Source organism: Coloeus monedula, assembly GCF_965178545.1.
Source record: "Coloeus monedula genome assembly, chromosome: 2".
In the NCBI taxonomy this organism is placed as follows: domain Eukaryota; kingdom Metazoa; phylum Chordata; class Aves; order Passeriformes; family Corvidae; genus Coloeus; species Coloeus monedula.
In genome coordinates this window covers 113,332,685-113,351,674 of record NC_138782.1, presented here as the reverse complement: position 1 = coordinate 113,351,674, position 18,990 = coordinate 113,332,685, and the positions used below count along the sequence as shown (strand labels likewise).

At 41.3% G+C, this 18,990-nt stretch overlaps 1 protein-coding gene across 5 annotated transcripts in view; it reads left to right on the top strand.

Moving 5' to 3' along the window:
* Nucleotides 1–7,645: 7,645 nt before the first annotated feature.
* ITSN2 (intersectin 2) overlaps nucleotides 7,646–18,990 on the top strand; it is an 81,823-nt gene continuing 70,478 nt past the window's right edge. For 4 of the 5 annotated variants that reach the window (XM_082276883.1, XM_082276881.1, XM_082276887.1 and 1 more), the window contains exon 1: nucleotides 8,086–8,153. The gene's annotated coding sequence lies outside the window, so the exon portion shown is untranslated. Of the gene's footprint in view, nucleotides 7,775–8,085; nucleotides 8,154–18,990 lie in introns of those variants that run through there. The other variant, XM_082276882.1, reaches the window with a different exon arrangement.

Genomic DNA, 18,990 nt, shown 5'->3' with positions numbered 1-18,990 from the left:
ATAAATAAAACAGTTATTTTAGAATTAGTAATAGCACACAGTAATAGCAAATAAATACACTTTATAAGGCCAGGGTGGAGCTCTAAGCAACCTGGTCTGGCAGAAGACGTCCCTGCCCATGGAAGGGGTGTTGGAATTAGATGATCTTTAAGGTTCCTTCCAAGCCAAGCCATTCTAGGATTCTATGATTATTACAAATACAAAACTGATTATGTAGCTTGTTGTCAACAAGTAATCACACATTTCTCTCCCTTTCCTCAGGCTGAGCTCACAGAAGGAGTCAGGCAGGTGCCAGTGCTGGTGGAAGGGGAGGGGAACATATGGCTGGGAACAGAAGGAAGGTGGGAATGTGACAAGTGATGACAAATTGGTTTGCTTGGAGAGGAGTTGCTCTGTAGCTTGTACCAGCCTTTGATTTCTGCCGTGCTGACTTGAGCTATGTGTGATTTGCTCTGTGGAAAGAAAGTACATCCCACTCCAAATGAAACCATGAAACCAGGCAGAGCAAGTCCTTCAAGTAAGCCTTTGTGTCCCAAGAGAAGTATCCAAAAATAGCAAATGTTTGAAATGTTCTTGCTTAAATTGCTCCACCTTTCTGTCCTTCATCTGCAAGATGAAGATACTAATATTAACTTGCCTCAGGAATCTTGTGAAGAAAAAGCTGCATTTGTGAAGCACCAGTTACAGTAAGAATAACATAAAAACCCCAGAGAAAATCAACTAAAATATATTTCTATTCAGCACTGCTTCTGAATGTTTATTAAATAAAACCCAAGGCTAATTAAAGAATAAGGAAGATTATAAAAACTTCAACAATTCAGGAAGCACAATTCACCTTGCAGCATTATTCATTTTCTGCACTGAAAAAGGGTGGGGGTCTGGTGGAAAAATAGTTATGCAAATGCTGAAATAAACCTGTCCATGGATTTGTGCTTAAATTGACTTACTGCAGGCTCTGATTCAAAGCTGCCTTATTGCTGTGGAATTGATACGGACTTTCCCTGGGTAGTTTCTCTGACTGAAGGGTGAAATTGAGGATAATCTGGGGATGCACAGGTGTATTGAGTTGTTCCATTGTGATCTGGACAAAGCAGAGCTTGCTGATATAGATTTACCTGGAATAATGCCGGTGAGGTTTCCTGTTTCTCATTTACCATCCAGGACTGATGAAGACTTCATGCCAAGCAAAGATGTTATGAGTTTTACCAGGAACCTTTAACATCTTTATAATAGCGACAGAGCTTCTTTCCCTGGTCGTGTCTCTGTATTAAAGTGTTTCTTCTCTTTCATCTGATTTTAAATCCTGACAGTCTAGTGAGTGCTACTCAGGCAGGACTGAGCTGGCTCCTTGTAAGACAAAATGGCCCAGGACTTCATCATGGCAGAAACATGGGACACAACTACAGTTTCAGCAGGTTGAAACTGCCATGTTTGCAGTTGTCCCTTCAGTTAATGTGCTCACTAAGTGCCAAGATAATAATCTAGGCAGTGGCATCCAATCCATGATGATCCCAGTTCAGAAGAGGAAAAGCAAATTCAGCAGCAGCAATGCAGTGCAGTATTTCTTGGAAGGACTGCCAGTGCCAAGTGCCAATGGATTTATCTTGTCAGGCAGTAAAAACCCTTTTCCTGACATTGCTGACACAGGACAAAAGGATAATTTTGCCTTAAACTATTTAGCCATGAAGGTTAATGGTAACAGACAGGTGAGGGTTATTTGTCAGAAATAGTAGAATCATTTGGTTTTTTACTGTTTTAGTGACTCTTCTGCCAAACCATTTCTCTGGCAAATGAATTTCCAGAAAGACTCTGAGTAGATCAGTGAAGTAGATCAGCAAATTGTTATAGATTTCCCTTTCCAAAGCAAGAAGCAGGATACAAGCCAGACAAGCCTTGCATGAAAATTCAAGTGAAGCATTAATGGCTGATAGTATGATCTCTTTTCACACTCCATTGATTTCATCTCTGGCTTGAACTCTTGTTAAACTTTAATGTCAATGTAAGTTACAAAGTGACTTACTCTGACAGACTTACCTCCGGTCAAAATAAAACTTTCAACTGCAAAAAAAAAAGAAAAACCACAAACCTTAATCTAAGGACAACTCAGTTTTGGGAAATGACTGCAAAACGAGATCCAACCCTCTGAATGCAATAACTTTGTCACTGATTTGAGGTACAGCACAACGTTATTACTTGCAGCTGGTGGAAGAATTTGCCTTTGCTTCCGTTTTTCATGGAAAAGTCCAGCAGGATGTCAGGCAGATGGGGGCAGCAGCAGCACCTCAAACTGTCAGCGTTACACCAGGCAAGCAAGAGCCACAGTCAGAGCAAACCTCTGTGTTCCATCAACACAGAGCTTCTGTGTAGACTTTCATAAACCGGCTTAAAACCACAGTGATGTGTTTGCCCTGTCAATGAATCCCTGTTTTTATTAATTATGTTATTAATCATACATTTACTTTACTGTCTTACACTGTTTTGCCTATCTTTATCATAGTATATACTTGCTCTATAGCATGCCTGCACCTTTCCAGAAGTCTGTGAATCTGAAAAAAATTTCCTTTTCACAGCAACTCACAAAACATTCTGAAACCTGAAAAGATTTATTTCAAATTTTCTCAATGTTTATGTCATTCGTCCTTTAAAAGCAATGTGTAATTCCAGAGAATCTCACAAAATTTGGTACGCAAGAGGTACACTACTCAAAACTAGTACTGGTCCACAGAAGCCAACGGTATGTAGCAAATAACAGGTTTTTAGCACCTAAAACTGAAAGATTTGTGGGGAAAAACCCACATTTGTAGCAAATGCAGTAGGGGGTCCCAGCCTATTCAGATTAGACTGGCTTCTTGGCTTGCATCAAAACTTGAGTGTGGAGAAACAAATGCATCTGAAGTGAACCTGCAACTCTGACTTACCAAAATATTATTTACTAATTATGGCATAGGGATTGCAAATTGCAACAACTAACCTTGCTTAACCCCATTACTCTGTTATTGTCAGCACTTGACACTTGTGAAATTTCTGCGTGCTTGAGCGTTTCTGGCTGCCTGCACTGCAGCTAGGGATAGCAAGTAAAACCCTTGTGTCTGCTCAGCAGTTGGCAAAATTTTATTTGCCATAATTCAGTCTGCATGAGTCAGCACTGCCTCCCTTCACAACATGGTCTGGCCTGTCTGGAAAGCTACTTTCTCTATGGTTACATAGATGTTCTGTAAATCTCAAAATAATTTCAGTGCGGTAGGCAAAGAAGTCTTTGCCACACTGAACAAATACAGTCCAGCTCCCCATCCACTAGTAAATAATATCAGTGCTTGGCAGGGAACAAAGTTAGGACATGAATGTTTTATTTTATACAGCTATGAAGTAATAGAAAATCCTGCAAAATTAATGAAGTAGCCATTTGTTATTTTAAAACCTGCGTGGGCTTCTGGTTCAGAAACCAAACCAACATCTCTAGAAGTTCTATTTTTGATCCAGTGTGTGTTTTGTGCCTTCTACGCCTTTTTGATAAATTGCTACTCAGAATTAATATCAGAAATGCACCACTCCTGTTCTGTTAGGTGTGGAAAGCAAATATTAACTTGTCCTTTTGTTTATCCTGTTGTGTTTTATGCCTCAATTTTTAAATAAAGATGTGGGTTAAAAGACAGTATCTAGCATTTTCTCAAAAGGAAGAAAGAGGTTGAACACTGCTGTAAATATGAAACCTTCAGCAGCACTGAGTGAGGGCTTATTGCTTCTGTGTTCTCTAGAGGGAAAAAAAGGAGGTGCAAAAGAAAATTTAGCATGAATAATAGACTTGAATCTAATAAAGAGGTCAGAGCTGTCACTCATCAGGTAGGTGTGGCTGTTCCTAAGTAGTTCTTTATAGCTGGGACAACAAGCTGGACTCTCCAGATGAGGAAATGCCACTCATTAGGAAGCAAAATTAAACAGGTCAGTACAGGAGCAACATGTGCAGGTTACAATTGAAAAATTACTGCTTTGTGACCACTCAGAAATAGTTGTCGCTTTATGTCCCTTGATCCCTGACCAGTAACTGTGCACAAATCTTGGCTTATTCTTGCAGCAACTGATTTCTAGTGTTCATTTGCTTCTGGCTTAACTTTATGTGTTTTAAACATACGTTTGCGGGAAGATGTCTGCCAACAAGCTTAGACACTGCCTGGTCAGAGGGCTTGGACAGGGAGTATAAAGCATTCACTTCTGATGTGTTTTCTGCAGCAGAGCAGAGAAAATAAACAATATTATGGAGTAGACTAAGAGCAGAGAAGAAGTCATGTTACGTACTGCCCTTCAGTTCAGGCTAAACAACTTTATTCAGGATCTTTTTTGCTGTCAATGGAGATCTTTCATTATTAATCTAAAAATATCAAAATTGCTTGTAACAGGAAACTGAGGACTGAGTACAGATAGTGATCAAAGAGTAATGCCTTAGTGTGAAAATGGAGTTGCTTTTAATAGTAATAGTTTCTCCGTCTTCATTATATCTTGTTAGGCTTTGCTGTTATGTGTTGGTTTGGGCTCAGACATGAGAAGGAGATCATAGAATCATAGGATGGGTTGAGTTTGACCTTAAACATCATCTAGTTCCAACCTCCCTGCTGTGGGCAGGGACACCTCCCACTAGAAGTGTAGGATAATAAATGATGCCATAACAATCCTAGAAGATGAAACATTATATATAGTAAATCCTACTTCTTTTCTGCTCCTCCCATACTTTCACCTTAATTGATCTCTTCTGAGTAGCTGTTGTGCTGTAACCGTGCCCCTATGCCTGGAACGAGCCTGTATCTTATCATACCATTGGTTTCTTATCCTTTCAGCTCTCTTTTATATTATCAGTTATTATTAAGCAATTTCTCTTACTTTAATGGCTTTTTGAAACACACTAATTAATTCCTGTTTCTTTGCCACTGTCTACTCATTGCTACAAGGGTACTGTAACCAGAAGGGACTTTTATTTCACCTGGTATTTGACATCAGCCCCGAAAACTACATGTTGAAGCTTGCAAAGAGCACTCTCTCCAAACCCCAAGATGCCCAAAGGCAGTATCTGCAACAGTACCTGTAGAAACTGCACTTTCATGTATGTAGTGCTTTTCTTTTGAACCTACTTCAAGCAGTAGTCAAACTCTGAGTGGAAACAAATTTCATTCTCCATTTTAAAGGTATAATACTAGTTTGTGCCTCAGACATTACTAATGAAACATCTCTGTAAGATCCTTAGTTTGAGTAAGAGTTCAGCTTTACTTCAAGGATGCATTTTTTAGTACCTGACACTAAACTTTGGATGTCTACTTACCCCATTTCCAAGGAAGAGTGACTTGAGGGACTGCTGCATTCAAATGTGTCTGCGCAACAGGTTGTGAGTCCTCCTCCTCTTCCTGATAATTAATCTTACAGGTATTTATTATTCTAATATCTCTGATCATCTCCAGTTCATTGTGATAACATAGATAAAATAGCATTGAATTTGTGCAGAATCAGAGTACATAAAGCTTTGATGTGCTAATTTTTTTATACCAGGTTATCTCGCTAGGGAGTCGGCTGAATTTTTAATTCCCTACAAGTCCACCCTTAGTAGGCAACAGGTCGAAAGAGGTGATTCTGTGACCCTATTGGGTGTCCAGCTGGGGGGTCCTCAGCACAAGAAAGGTGTGGTCCTGTTAGAGTAGGTCCAGTTCAGACTACGAAGATGCTCAGAGGGCTGGAGCACCTCTACTATGAGGCAAGGCTGAGCGAGGTGGGATTGTTCAGCCTAGAGAAGAGAAGGCTCCAGGGAGTTCTTATTGTGTCCTTCTTGTACTCAAACAGGCCTATGAGAGAGATAAGAGGTATTTTCACTGGGCCTGTTTCAACAGGAGAAGGGATAATAGTTTTAAACAGAAAGAGCGTCGATCTAGATTAGATATAAGGAATAATTTTTTTACAGTGGAGGGGATAAAACACTGTCAGAGAGGTTGTTGGTGCTTCATCCTTGCAAACATTCAAGGCCGTTTGGACAGGGCTCTGAGCAACATGATCTAGTTGAAGATGTCCCTGCTTATTGCAGGGGGTTTGGATTAGATAACCCTTAAAAAGTCCCTTCCAACCCAAACTATGCTACCATTCTGTGATTTTCCTGGCCTCAGTTTTGTCAAAGGAGGTGTTAGGCAACACGTAGTTACCTCAAATGAGGTACATTGCTGCTCTCCTATAGGGATCTTGCATAACATTAACAAAGCAGATGGGTCATTCCCCATCTGTCATGTTTACAGAATCAAATATCCCAACGTCCTTTATACATTTCCTGCTTGATGTGCTTTGTTGCCTCAAAGCCAGTGGTTAAGCACAGACACGGCCCAAGACCATTTGCTTGTGGGGCCTGGCAGTAACATTAATAACAGAAGAAAGGAACCGTGAGGTACTTGAGAAGTCACCTAGTTCAATGTTCAAGGCATGATTGACTAACTGTATTTACCAAACTCCTCAGATATCTGTCTAACCTGTTCTTAGAGACTTCCCTTCACAGATTTTTACACTGCCCTTCCCAATACTTAACTACTGTAATCAGTAACCTAATGTTCTTTGTCTTATGAGAAGAAACATATTTATCTGGTTTATTGTTATCTTAATTCTCTCTACAGTGGCCTTTATGAACCAAGTAAACTGTTATGCCTGATGCAAGCACTTGTCTTCAGTCCAGAGCAGGCTGGAGGTGTTGCCAGCATAACAAAGTCACATTTAGAACTGCTATATCACTATAATGTGTACTAAACAGATTAAAGGCTGCATTTTAAGGGGTGTTAAAAAGTAATTCAAGTGAAAAATGTCAGATGAGAGACTTTTTAATTTGGCTTCAGAGAAGCCTGTTCTTGACCCAGGGCTGCTTTGTTATCCCAGTCAATTATTTGGAATTAAATGAAGCACTGCTCATGAAATCTGCAGATGACTTCAAAACAGCCCAAGGCCACCTGGGCCCCTTGAATAACACGTTTTAATCCACCTACACAGCAAATACCTGTGCATCAAAGCCGAGGTTGAGTCTGAGCATAGGACAAAAATACAAAGCATGGGTTTGGGCTGGGTGTGAGGGAGGAGAATGCTGTATCTTCAAAAGCTGTGAATCAGATGAGGGCTGAGGAGGTCACGAGGGGTAAATTCACGAATGCTGCCAGTGCAATGCAGCAGCTGCTGCAACAGCAAATGCAAACATCGGGTGTGTGCTAGGATGTGGCCATGGCCATTGCATGGCACAGGAACGTGACTGTTCTGGAATCACCGTGAATGATAAAAGGTGTAACAAACTGGAAAGGCTCATTAGGAACCCAGAAGAATGAGTCAGTGGAAAAATCTGCTCTGTATGAAGGTGATAGGTAATTATCTACCCAGCAAAAGCATAACAGAAAGGCACTGTAATCATCTGTGCACGGCGAGATCCACTCACTGGAGAAGGAAGAAGTTTGGTGTTTAAAAATGATGGCATTTTCCACGTGTTTCCTTCCTACCGGATTCTTTAATTTTTGGAGAGATAACCCCCCGAAACCCTACGTATTTCAGTACACTGAGCAGTGTCAGGTGTGAGCCAAATTTAGCTCCTGCTGCCAGCCCCCTCCGCGCTGGTGTGGGCGTCCCATCGGGACACTCTTCCCATGGAAAAGCACCAACGGTGCTGTTACCTGCTCCCAGGTGGAAGAATTGTCCTTATCTGGGACAGGGGCCGCACAGGGGCCACAGCTTTTCAGCTTCTAGTAGAGGACTGGGATACAGCCGGAAAGCTAAAGAAAAGGTAACTTATGGAGCAGACGAGGAGACAGCACTTGGAATCGAGTGGGACAAATGTGAGCAAGGACGGGGTAGATCCTCTGTCAGGTCTTTAAGCAGCAGCTGTTACCGTGCAGCAGCGGCACCGACGGGCTCGATGCCGACATGCCCGGACCGCGGCACTGTTTGGCGAGCCTGGCCCAGACCCGGGGGCTGCACCGCAGGGCACGGCAACCCCTCCACCGAGCTCCGAGAGCCCCGTCCCGGCTGCGGCGGAGCCCGGCCTCGGGCAGCGCCCGCCCCCGTTTCCTCCCCCGCCCCCGCCGCCATGTTGTGGGGCCGAGCGCCGCGGGAGGCGCAGGGGCCGCGGCCCGGCGGAGCCGCCGCTGAGGGCAGCGCAACAGGTACCGGGGGCGGGGGGCGCGGGGCCGCGGGCGGAGCGGGAGCGCTGCGGCTTCCAGCGCTGCTAGCTGCTTTACTTGTCTTTTATCCCCTTATCTGAGTCTGGTCTCTTTTCTTTTTTTAATTTTTCTTTTTCCTTTTTTTGGGTGGGGGCGGTGTCTGGGGCTTTGGGCGGTAGCGGCGGTGGCTCCCGCTGCCGGCGCTGCCGCGGCTCGCCCGCGCTCCCTTAGTGCGCTGCGAGCGGAGAGATCCCGGTGCCTGTGCCCAAACAGCTCCCGGAGCGCCCTGCCGAGGTGAGGTGACTCGGACGCGTTTGTAGAGCCCAGTTCCTTGTGGTGATGGTGATTTTGTTCCGGCCGGTTAACTGTGAAAACACGGAGTTTGGAGAAACCGAGCTGGTTTCTGCAGTTAAAGTTTGCAAACTGTTCTGTCTGTAAATAGACTGGCTTTTCTCGGTCTCGACTTCTCACCGCGGCATGTCGTAATTCAGAAAATAAAATGAGGCTGCGATACGTGATTCTGTTCCCTAAACATTGAGGTACCATTTTGAACACAGTAAATGGTTTTCACGGCAGCTGAGGCTTTGACATCTGTCACATTGCAGAACTCGAAAGTAGATCGTGCTTTAAGATAGTGCCTGCCTTCTTTGAAGTCATTCTTGCAGCGGTTCTCTTAAACACCGGTCTGAAATTCCCCGTCTAAAACAGGGCAATGAGAAGCCTCAAGTTTCTTTGCCCCTTGTGTCCAGGCTGCCCTATCGTGTGCGTTGCTCTTTTGGGAAAATGATGTTTTTTAAACTCGTTTGCTGTTGGTGCTGGCCTGTGGTGGCCGCAGCTCCCACGCCGGAATGTGCACAGGGGAAATCGGGGGGTGTGTGAAATAGAACGTGGTGTGGGTAACATCGGTGACACATAAATTGCAGCTGGCTTTGAAGAACTTTAAATAATTCATCTGAAATTTTCTTGTAAGAAACTTCTGTATCCGCTAATGCGATGGTGACATTTAGAAGTGATGAGCGCTAGGAACTAATTGGAAAAATAGTTACGTGAGTTTCATTCTGCTACCAAAGCAGGTTCATTTTTGTTACCTTGTTTCCACTCTACCTCCCCTGGTTTTTTGTGTGTATTTTTTTATTCTGACTCAGCTGGGAGGGGCATTCACACCACCGTACCTCTGAGTACTTAGAGAAGCCCTAGTTCAGACTCTGAGCTCCATATGATGTGAACTGCCTGATGCCTGCAGACATGGATTTAGGCTGCTCCTTGCTCTCTATTGAACAGAATTTTTGTCAGATTAGCCTCCTAACTCAGATGCCTAAACTAGATCAAGTGAATATGCTTATCCTTTTAATTACTATCCTGAGGGAATTGCATTTACTTTTTTCTCCTCCATCTGTACAAGATCTGGGGTATGGGATGTGTCCCTGGCTGAGTTGTAGCTGTCACTGTAATAGAAACAAAGAGGATGTTCCTGTAGCAGTACCAATAACAAAATGGGGTGCCTATGGTTGGTTTGTGCTAATCATAAAAATAATGAGGTTATCTACCATAGGTGCTGGTCAAAGCACCTAGGCTTTATGGCTACTTATTTTTTTAACCATTTTTGTAGACAGAATGAGATAGGTCAAGGCTGAAGTGACATGTGGATGATTTTGAAGTCTGTTATTGAGAAGGCTTTATTGAGATTCAGGTATTACAGTGATTTTTACCACAACAGTATTTACAGCAAAGTTTTTTACAAATATTTCTGTTGTAGTCTTTAATGTTGAAAAATTAATCGATTTCATGCCATAGGAAAGTAGCAGCTATGGAAAATGAAGCTAAGTCTGGAGGTGATAGTATTTCTTCAATGAGCTGCTTGTCAGGAGCTGGTGAGGAAAATGAGGCAGCATTTGGAAAGTGAAAGGTGATGTGCTTGCTTTGCTTGGGGCATTATCAAAAACCTTCACAGCCTTTGAAAATAGGCATCAGTCTGGAAAATACCTCGGGATTAGTTCCTGAAAGGCAGTGTAGTCCAGATTAGTTCCTGTCACAAATTGAGACAGATGTCTCTGGTCTGAGAGATAAACTGTTAGTTAACAGTTTGCAAGTAAATTATCTGCTGTTGCCTCAAAAGATTTAATTTGATCAACCTGCAATCTACGTGAAAAAAGCATTTCATCAGATTTTTCTTTTAAAAGCCAGAGCTGTTCTCTTTGCCTTTTTAAAACTGGTTCAAAAATTTGACATCTTTATTTGTAATGTTAATGTCTGGCCTATTTTCACTTGAAAGGAAATGTCTCCAGTATCTTGTTTTTTAAAAAGCTTTTAACTCTTTCAATTTTTTTTTTTTTTTTTTTTTATTATTTACCTCAAATGTAGTTATAGAATAATATTATTTTGAAGGGACTGGTCCAACCCTATGAAAAGCATGGCTAACTCAGGTCACTCAGAGCCATGTCTGGTTGTGTTTGGATTACCTCAGAGGGTGGAGATCCCAAAAACTCACTGGACAGCCCTCTCCAGTTTGGTACCCACACTTGCAGTACATCCATCCCATTGCCCAGGCTATCAGTGAAGACATTAAACAATACTGGCCATGGCATCAGCCCTTGGGGAACATCATTAGTTCCAACCAGATGGATTTGAGACTGCTGATCACAGCGCTCTGAGTCTGATGGTCAGGCAGGTTTTTCACCCAGTTTACAGTCAACCTTTTCAAACTATATTCCACCAGTTTGGCTCCAAGTATACTGTGGGAGACCTTGTTAAAAGTGTCAAAACAAGCTGCTGTGCCATCGTTCACAGAGCCAGTCATCTCAAAGATGAGATGTGTCAGGTGTGGTTTGTCCTCAGTAGCCACATGCTGGCCATTTCCTATCACCTTTTTCTTCTTTGAGCATCTGTAGGTGGGTCCCAGGAAGATTTGCTCCATAATCTTTCCAGGGACTGAAGTAAGACTTAGCAGCCTTCTGTATTGGTCAGCTGTCCCTCTTGCCCTTCAGATGGAAGGTCTGATGTTCGCCATTTTCCAGTCACCAGGATCCTTGACCAGTCACCAAGAACCCCCCAAAAATAACAGAGCTTGGTCTTACAGTGACATTAGCCAGTGTTCCTGGCAGCACTGGGGCTGTGATTTGTTCCATGTATATGTATGCAATTGTTCTACTTCCTTGTTTTCAAGTTATTTTGACTTTCAAAAGCTGCTTTCAGTTCAATGTAATGTTACACCTCTTGACAAAGGGTGATGATGGATCCTGCCATGTTTTCAAGTTTTGGGGTGAAGTTTGATGTAGACAGTCCTGTGAAAATCATGAGAGCAGTATTTGGCTGACAGAGAGTTTGGGGTGTTGCTTGGATTGGAAGGTTCACTTTATGTGGCTGAATGATATGTGAAAGTCAGTAACCCTTCTTAGGCTTTTTCGTCTTAAGTGGTGATTATAAAGATTACAAAGATAAAGTCATGCTAGTTACAGAGTTCTCTTTTTTATGACTGACTGACCTATTTCAAGCACTATCGCTTGTCAGTAAAACACTTAACACAAAGTGTACTTTGCCGTTCAGAGGTTGAACCTAGCTGTGGGGTGAAATAGGGTCATTACAGTATTCCTTCTACCTTTAAAAACATACTATCACCCTTTAACTTCACCTTTTAAAATTGCATTTTTCTTGTGTGCTCTGGTTGGTGATAGATGACACATCAGACTATTTTGAGGAGAAACACTAGTGTTAGAGTGCCTGGTTGGATTTCTAGAAGGGCTAAGCAGCTGTTTTAAGTGATCCTAAAATTTTCAAATGCTTAGTTGCAAATATTGCAGGTACTTGAATTACCTCTGGAAATGGTGTGTTTGAATCCTGATCAGTGTAGAACTGGGAGATTTACGACTACATGTAAGTTCAAGTTCTTTCCAGTGACAGACCAATGCAAACCAAAATTTTAAGCCAGCTGTGAGCAGTGAAGCCTTGTTTTCTGTGGCATTGGCTGTCTGAGTTTGATCAGATGTGAGCCTGTGTTGAATTTTTTCTCGTGGTCAGTGTATTTAGAGCAGCTTTTAGCCATGTGGATCCTCTGGTGTCCAATATTGGTACTCAAACATACAGCAGTCCTTCTCTTCCTTGAGGGTACTAAATTTGGTTGTGCCTTCTCTGTCTAGTTGCCTGTTTTTTATGAATATTATAGTCTGTTAAGATCTTTGTAAAGGGCACCCTTCTGTTAAGCTTGGTCCATGTTAGGTGATGGGATTCATCAAAACACGTTAACTACTCATGTCTCATACTTGTAGGCAGGGGAGCTAAGAATTCAAGCATTCTGGTTGCTTGGTTACTATAATGTTACTGCTTTCATTAATTCACTTATCAGGATGGTGGGTTTTATTTTGTTTTTTTTTATTCTCAGATTTATTTAAGGATAAAATAAATTTTTCTTTAGAAAAAAAATAGGGGGTTTTATTTCATGAGGAGGAGTTCTTACTTCTACACATACAGTGTTTTATTGCCCTTTGCAAGATGATACAGGGACTGTAGTAACTCGTTTTTCTGGTATTGTGCCATTAGCACCAAATGTTGTAAAGGTAAGGATTAGGTCACATAAAAATTATAAGCTAAAAATGAAGCTGATGAAATGCCATTTTTCTTCAAATGGAGAATATTTAGAACTTTGTCAGTATAGGAACACAGCCTGGCCAGGTTGGTTACTTGGATCCTAGAGTTAAAATAATGGATTGAACATTAATATATAGAGGAGCACAGTGTTGTGTAACTCTTATTTTCAGAACAGCACATGAAATTCAAATGATGTAACATGATGACAGTAGCAACACAAAGCATTGGAATTACCTAATAGAGGACAAGTACCTGAGAACTATTTTTAAACATTTTGGCACTTACAGATAGTTGAAAAGGCGTGGTTGATCTAGAAAAGTCACAGCTTCCTTGGAACAGCAATTCTGAGAGCCAGTTTAACTTGAGACACTTTGATATGAGACGTTGTTGCTTCAGAAGTAGCAGATAATAATTCTGAGTCAGCTCTACTAGTGAAAATGTTCAAGGCTGATGCAAGTGGAGCTTGTGAAATGCTGTGGCATCAGTCATGAGCAGTATCTGCAGTCAGTGATTCAACAGCATACACATGAAGTAAGGGAAGAAAAGGAAATGGGAGTTAACTCTTCTTTGTTTCTAAAAATATTACAATTGGAATGTGAAAAAAAATTACCTATTATGGCTATACAAATGAATGTATCAAAAAATCAGAGCATATTTAAATAATACTTTTAGTCTTATCCTTCAAAGGTCAAGAATTTTACTAATCAAAAGCAAAAACTTTATAGCTTTTTCCACTACACTGTAACGACTTTAAGGTGGGACAAGTGTCTTTCTAACTGAAATAATTTTGCCCCTCAGGATTTTACATGATGTTGAGATGTTTGTCTAACACAGGTGATAACTGATTCTCTAAGATCATGAAATTCAAATTTGGTGGTCAAAATATTATTACTGTATGCTCTAGAACTCAGTGGTAAAGGTTTAAGAGACCACATTTCAACTGGATGATTTGAAGGACTGTTCTTCATAATATAAGCATGGATGAGACTTGCAGATGGGAGTGGGGTCAGGAGCACGAAGCTTCATCTGGGGCAAGTGAGAGGTGCTGTGGCCACACTGCCTGTGTCCTGGGTCCACCTCAGGACCAGTGTGCTGGTCTCAGAGTTCCTGTGCTGGGCAGAATCTCCATTACAACCACACTTCCCTGTGTCACTTTGGGGAAAGCATTTTTACCCATCTGTTATCAATCTGAAATACTCCTACCTAGTTATTTTTTTTCCTGTTTTGACTGCCTTATGCTGATCTTTACTTCTTCTCCCAAGAGGTTTCCTTGATTTTTGATTCATCAGAGATAAATACCTTTTCTTTGCTTTAAAGGCCGCTTGTGGCTTTTCTCCCCTCTGCTTGTCATCTCATTCAATTTTGAGAAGTTAAGCCTGCAATGGTTTTGTGCACCTGCCCAGCTTGAAAGCAGATACCTAAACTGTAAATCCAGTCTCACTGAATGTTTTATTTTCATTAGTTTTACAGATAGTCAATGATTGCTTTCTGCTGAGCACAGAAGAGTGCTCACGTATCTTTTGGTTTTTGCTTTGTTGTAGCAGCCCATTAGATGTTCTGTACATTTTGCACTGTTAATCTGGGACTGAAAACTGAGCAGCAAGTTAAGTAGCATCTATTCTATCATAAGGAGAAAATAATTAAGCATTCTTCTTTTAGTTGTGGCTTTTTTTTTTTTTTCTCTGTTATCATTTTGCTTGTGCTCCTGATGGAAAGACAGGAGCAGGCTCAAAACTTTCCTCTAAGGTGGCAAGATTTCAAATGAATAAGCTTAAAAGTAATATGCTCTCAATGTTTCCAGTCATGGTTGAAGTAAGAAAATAATGAAAAGAAGACAACTCATCAAACACTTGGGTCTCACCCAAGTCCATATTGACATAAATTAGGAGTTACAGTGTGAAAGTGGAGAACTGCAGGTTTCAAGGTGTGTGGACCTCACCAAACAGCATTTAAGGGTGCTGGTACAATGCTTGCAAATAATTAGATGTGAGAATTGATGTCTTTTAAAACAGAATCTAGAAAAAATGGCATATGGAGTAGGGAGTCATGTGAATTAGAAAGTAGGAAGCAAAAAAACCACTAAGAGTATTTTAAGTTACCACCCCTTGAGGAGCAAGCATATCTCACTCAGCTCTCTGGAAAGGTTACAATATGCAGCCTGGAGTTCCTTCTTGAAGGTAGAAGCTCAGAGCCTTAAAAAAAAAAATCTTATAAATAGTCTACCCTCTGCTTTTTGCTTTTTTTCATTTCCTTTTTAAACAAAGCAAGCAGAGGTGGTGATGTCTGTCTGGGATCAGGTTAGTGAATGTATTCTTCCAGGGCGTGACAGAGCTGGGTTCAATTCCCATCTTTTCCTGAGGAAGTTTGTGTCTCCTGGGAGAAGGGCCAGGGATTTAAATAGTGAGCTTCCTGAAATGGGATTCTCATTCTCTCCTTCAGAATAATTTCTTCCTTGCAAAGAAGATTTGAAGCTGGAAGGGCATGGACAGACAGAGAGGAACCTGTGCGTCTGTGCTTTAATGTAGAGAATTTCTTGTAGGTGGTTGAAGTCCTGAATTAACATTACTATTCCGATCACTGTTCATGAGTTTCCTTGATTGACTGTGCAATAAAATAGGGGAAACCATCTCCTAGGAGGAGGAAAAGATCAGTTTTAATCTCCAGAAACAGAGGAGAGAGCTGAACAGTGTCTTGATACTTTGAATGGGTGCTTTCACAGCTGAGCAGCTGTGTAAGAAACAGAGTAAACCCAGCAACAGTGACCACACAATTCTGTTTTTTGAACAGAAGCAGAGATTCTTGTGTTTTTGATGGTCAGTATGTTCAGAAAGCCTATTAGTCAGGCAAGGTGGGCAGAAGGATATTTGTCAGAAAAATACTTTTTGTGTTGTATCTGGATCACTGTTGGGAAGGAAGTTTCTCTTTCACAGTGAGCAAGGAAAGGGCTTTGTAGCACAAGGTTAAGAAGTAAAATATTTAACCCTTTATTTTTTCCTTCAAATGTCAAAATATTAACTAAAGCTTGCAGTACTGTTATCTACAGTAGCATGGGGAGCAGGAAGAGCCAGCAATGTGCTACCCACAGTCGACTCCTCCGTTTTGTCACTGATGTCATTCGTTTGTTATCGGAGTGGGTGGACTTTGTAAGCTGGCCACAGTGCATTTTGAAAAGGCCATGTGGCTGTGTATAGCTGTACTGTAGAAATGAGATAAAGGCTTGGCCACAATGTTGAGATGTTTTTCTTTTTTTTTTTTTTTTTAATCAGTAGACTCTCATACCGGTATGTCTTGAACAAAGAGAAGTTCTAGTCTGTGCTGGTTCGTAATGCCTTACTAATGCTTCTTATTATCTCATTTTTGAGAGAGGACTCAAAAAAAAGCAGGAAACAGCTACATGGGCTTATTACAAAGTCACTGCTTGCTTTGCAGGTACTAGTGAGTCGTCTTTGTGTTGTCCATATCTACAGGTGTTGCAAAGAGTAAATCAGGTAACTGGTGCTGCAGTCTCTGTCCTTGCTAATTGGCTCTTGCAGCAAAATTCCGCAATATATCTTCCTCCTGCCATGGAGAAAAGGAAGAGTAACAGGGTGACCACACATGCTGCTTCCATGGTATTTGCTTTCTTCCAGACAGAGCCTGGTGCACCAGACCTTCATTCCTACTAAAACTATGTGGCTGTGGTTTTTCTGAGAAATGTTTTGAAAAAAATAATTGATTCAAATATAAATATTAACAAAGATTGTGGTAAAGCTGCCCTTCATAAAATGGCAATATGCCTATGACAGGGAAAAGAAAAAGCTTTTTTCCCTCTGTGTGCAGTCTGCCCAGCCCTAATGTTTTCTAATGCTTTCAGCATGGTCCTGATGTGTTCCCTGCTTTTTGCAATCTCCTCATTTCTTTTCTCCACTTGTCTCAACTGTAATGAACACTGAGAGAGGGAACAGAAGTTGCAGTCTGGCAGGTCAGTTTGTGAAAGCAATTAGTGCTCTAGAGATTGGGGCTAGTCAGATGTCTTGTTTACAAGAACTTGCTGTTCTACTGTTTAAATGTAAGATCCAAGTTTTCCTGTTTTCGCCCTAAATGGCAGCAGGACTTAATGTCATCTACAGTGTTCATAATGATGTTTGATCCTGTTGTTACACCATGGATTTCGTGCTGTGTCTGTGACAGTTTCTTACAACTCATGACTGAGTTCACCAAGCACATCTAGAACATTTTGCAGAAACAATTTTTTGTGAAATACTCTGGTGTTGAAGGCCATGATTTCATCAATATCATCTGTTTGGGACACTGGTTATAGTATTTTCTCGATTCTTATTTTCTTTCTTCAGTGAACATTTCTATATGGCATTGTATAATGTGTTGTCTAAAAAGGGTCCTTGGAAATTTACAGCTTTCACCTCCATTAATGATTAGAAGTTAGCAGAATCATTCTAAAAAATTCTAAGTTTGTCTTAAAGTGAGAATATTTTGTTGAGATTTCCCTCGGTAAATAAGTGGTTCACACTTGTGTCCTAAATCTTTAAGATGCTTTTACACCTTTGTAGGTCTTTATAGATGGTGACTGCAGCAACTTTATTTGCAATTTGTGAAAATAAGCTGCTTTTAGCTTTGATGTATACATAATCTCCAAGCCTTTGGGATGTGCTGGGGAAATGCAGAAGACAGAATACTTGTTGAGGGCAAGCTCTCTTCTTTGAGAAGGATTGTTTTCACAGACTTCTGAAAAATGTGTGTAGATTTCAAGTTTACTGAGCTGTTTCCTCCTTCTTGAAAAAAAATTGAGTGAGGGGAAATTATATTGCAGCAATACTTTAGTTCTTCCTTTTTTTACTTCTTGGTACAACTTGAGAGTCTGTCATTGGAGAAGTATCTGTGCTTGGTGTAGTCCTGATGTCTGAATGAAGTAGATCTGTGCAAAGGGATAAGAATGTGTTTCCAGTGCTGGTGAGATATACAAAATCCTGTAAAAGGCCTGTTTATGATTTTTGGTTGCTTCTGTAAGGTCATAATTTTCTCCACTTGTAACGGTTACTGTAGGAGGGTTTTGGTCCCCTTCAAGTTTAGTATTTATTTAAAATATGACAAGGTCTGCATATAGACATAATAGTGAGACAACAGAGCTAAAACATGATTAAATCACATCGCATTGCTGTAACGTACTCTCAGTACAGACCCATTGGGCAGTTCCCTCTTCTTTTTGGACCTTGGGTGTTGGTTCGTCTACATGGCAATGCCCAGCACAGATTTACCAGGCTGGTTCAGCCCAGACGTGAAAAACTTGGGGAATTTTCAGGTACACTGAAAAATCCTGTGTTGATAATTAGGGCAGGAATGCTCATTATTTTGCTGATGAAAATGAACCAGGAACACATGTCCTCCATAGATGCAGGGCTTTCATAAATAGGAATGACCCCCACCAAGCGAAAGAGACATCAGAGTCCTCAAAATTTTTCAGTTGAAATTGATTTTAAAATGTGGTATAGTTGTGACTCCTGGGACATTAAAAGGAGGAGAAGGGATTTCCCCATTTTGTGTGCATGAAGCTGCCTGGGTTACTTCTCCCACTCACCTGCTCAGCAGTTGAGAGTTTGAAACCTGAATCTACACAAGCCATTTCAGCAAAACCAAGGCAAAATGTGACTTTCTCTCTAACTGTGAGACATATAAAGTATTTCAAAAGTATATCTTAAGATTTGGGGTTTTAAGAGTTAATCAGTTTACTATCAGACCTGTATTGTCTGATAATTATCTGACTTGTATTGTGAGGCCTCCCCTTGAGTACTGTATCCAGTTTTGGGCCCCACACTAAGAAGCATATAAAAATATCAGAACATGTCCAAAGGAGGGAAACAAGGATGGTGAGAGGATTAGAGGGCAAGATTTTTGAGGAACAGCTGAGAATATGAGGTTTGTCCAGTTCAGAGAAGAGACCGAGGGAGTGACCTCATTGCTGTCTACATCTTCCTTATGATGGGAGCAGCAAGGGAAGTGCCGGTCTCTTCTGGTGACAGGACATGAGGGAATGGCTTGAAGCTGTATCAGAGAACATTGAGATTGGATGTAAGGAAAAGTTCTCCACAGAGAGGGCAATTATGCATAAGAAACTCCCCAGGGAAGGCGTCATCGCCCCAAGCGAGTTGGTGTTCGTGAAATGTTTGGCCAAATGCTCTCCAGATACACCGGTTAACTTTTAGGGTGTCCTGCATGGAGTCTGAATTTGGACTCAATGATCCTCTTGTGTCCCTTCCAGCTTGGA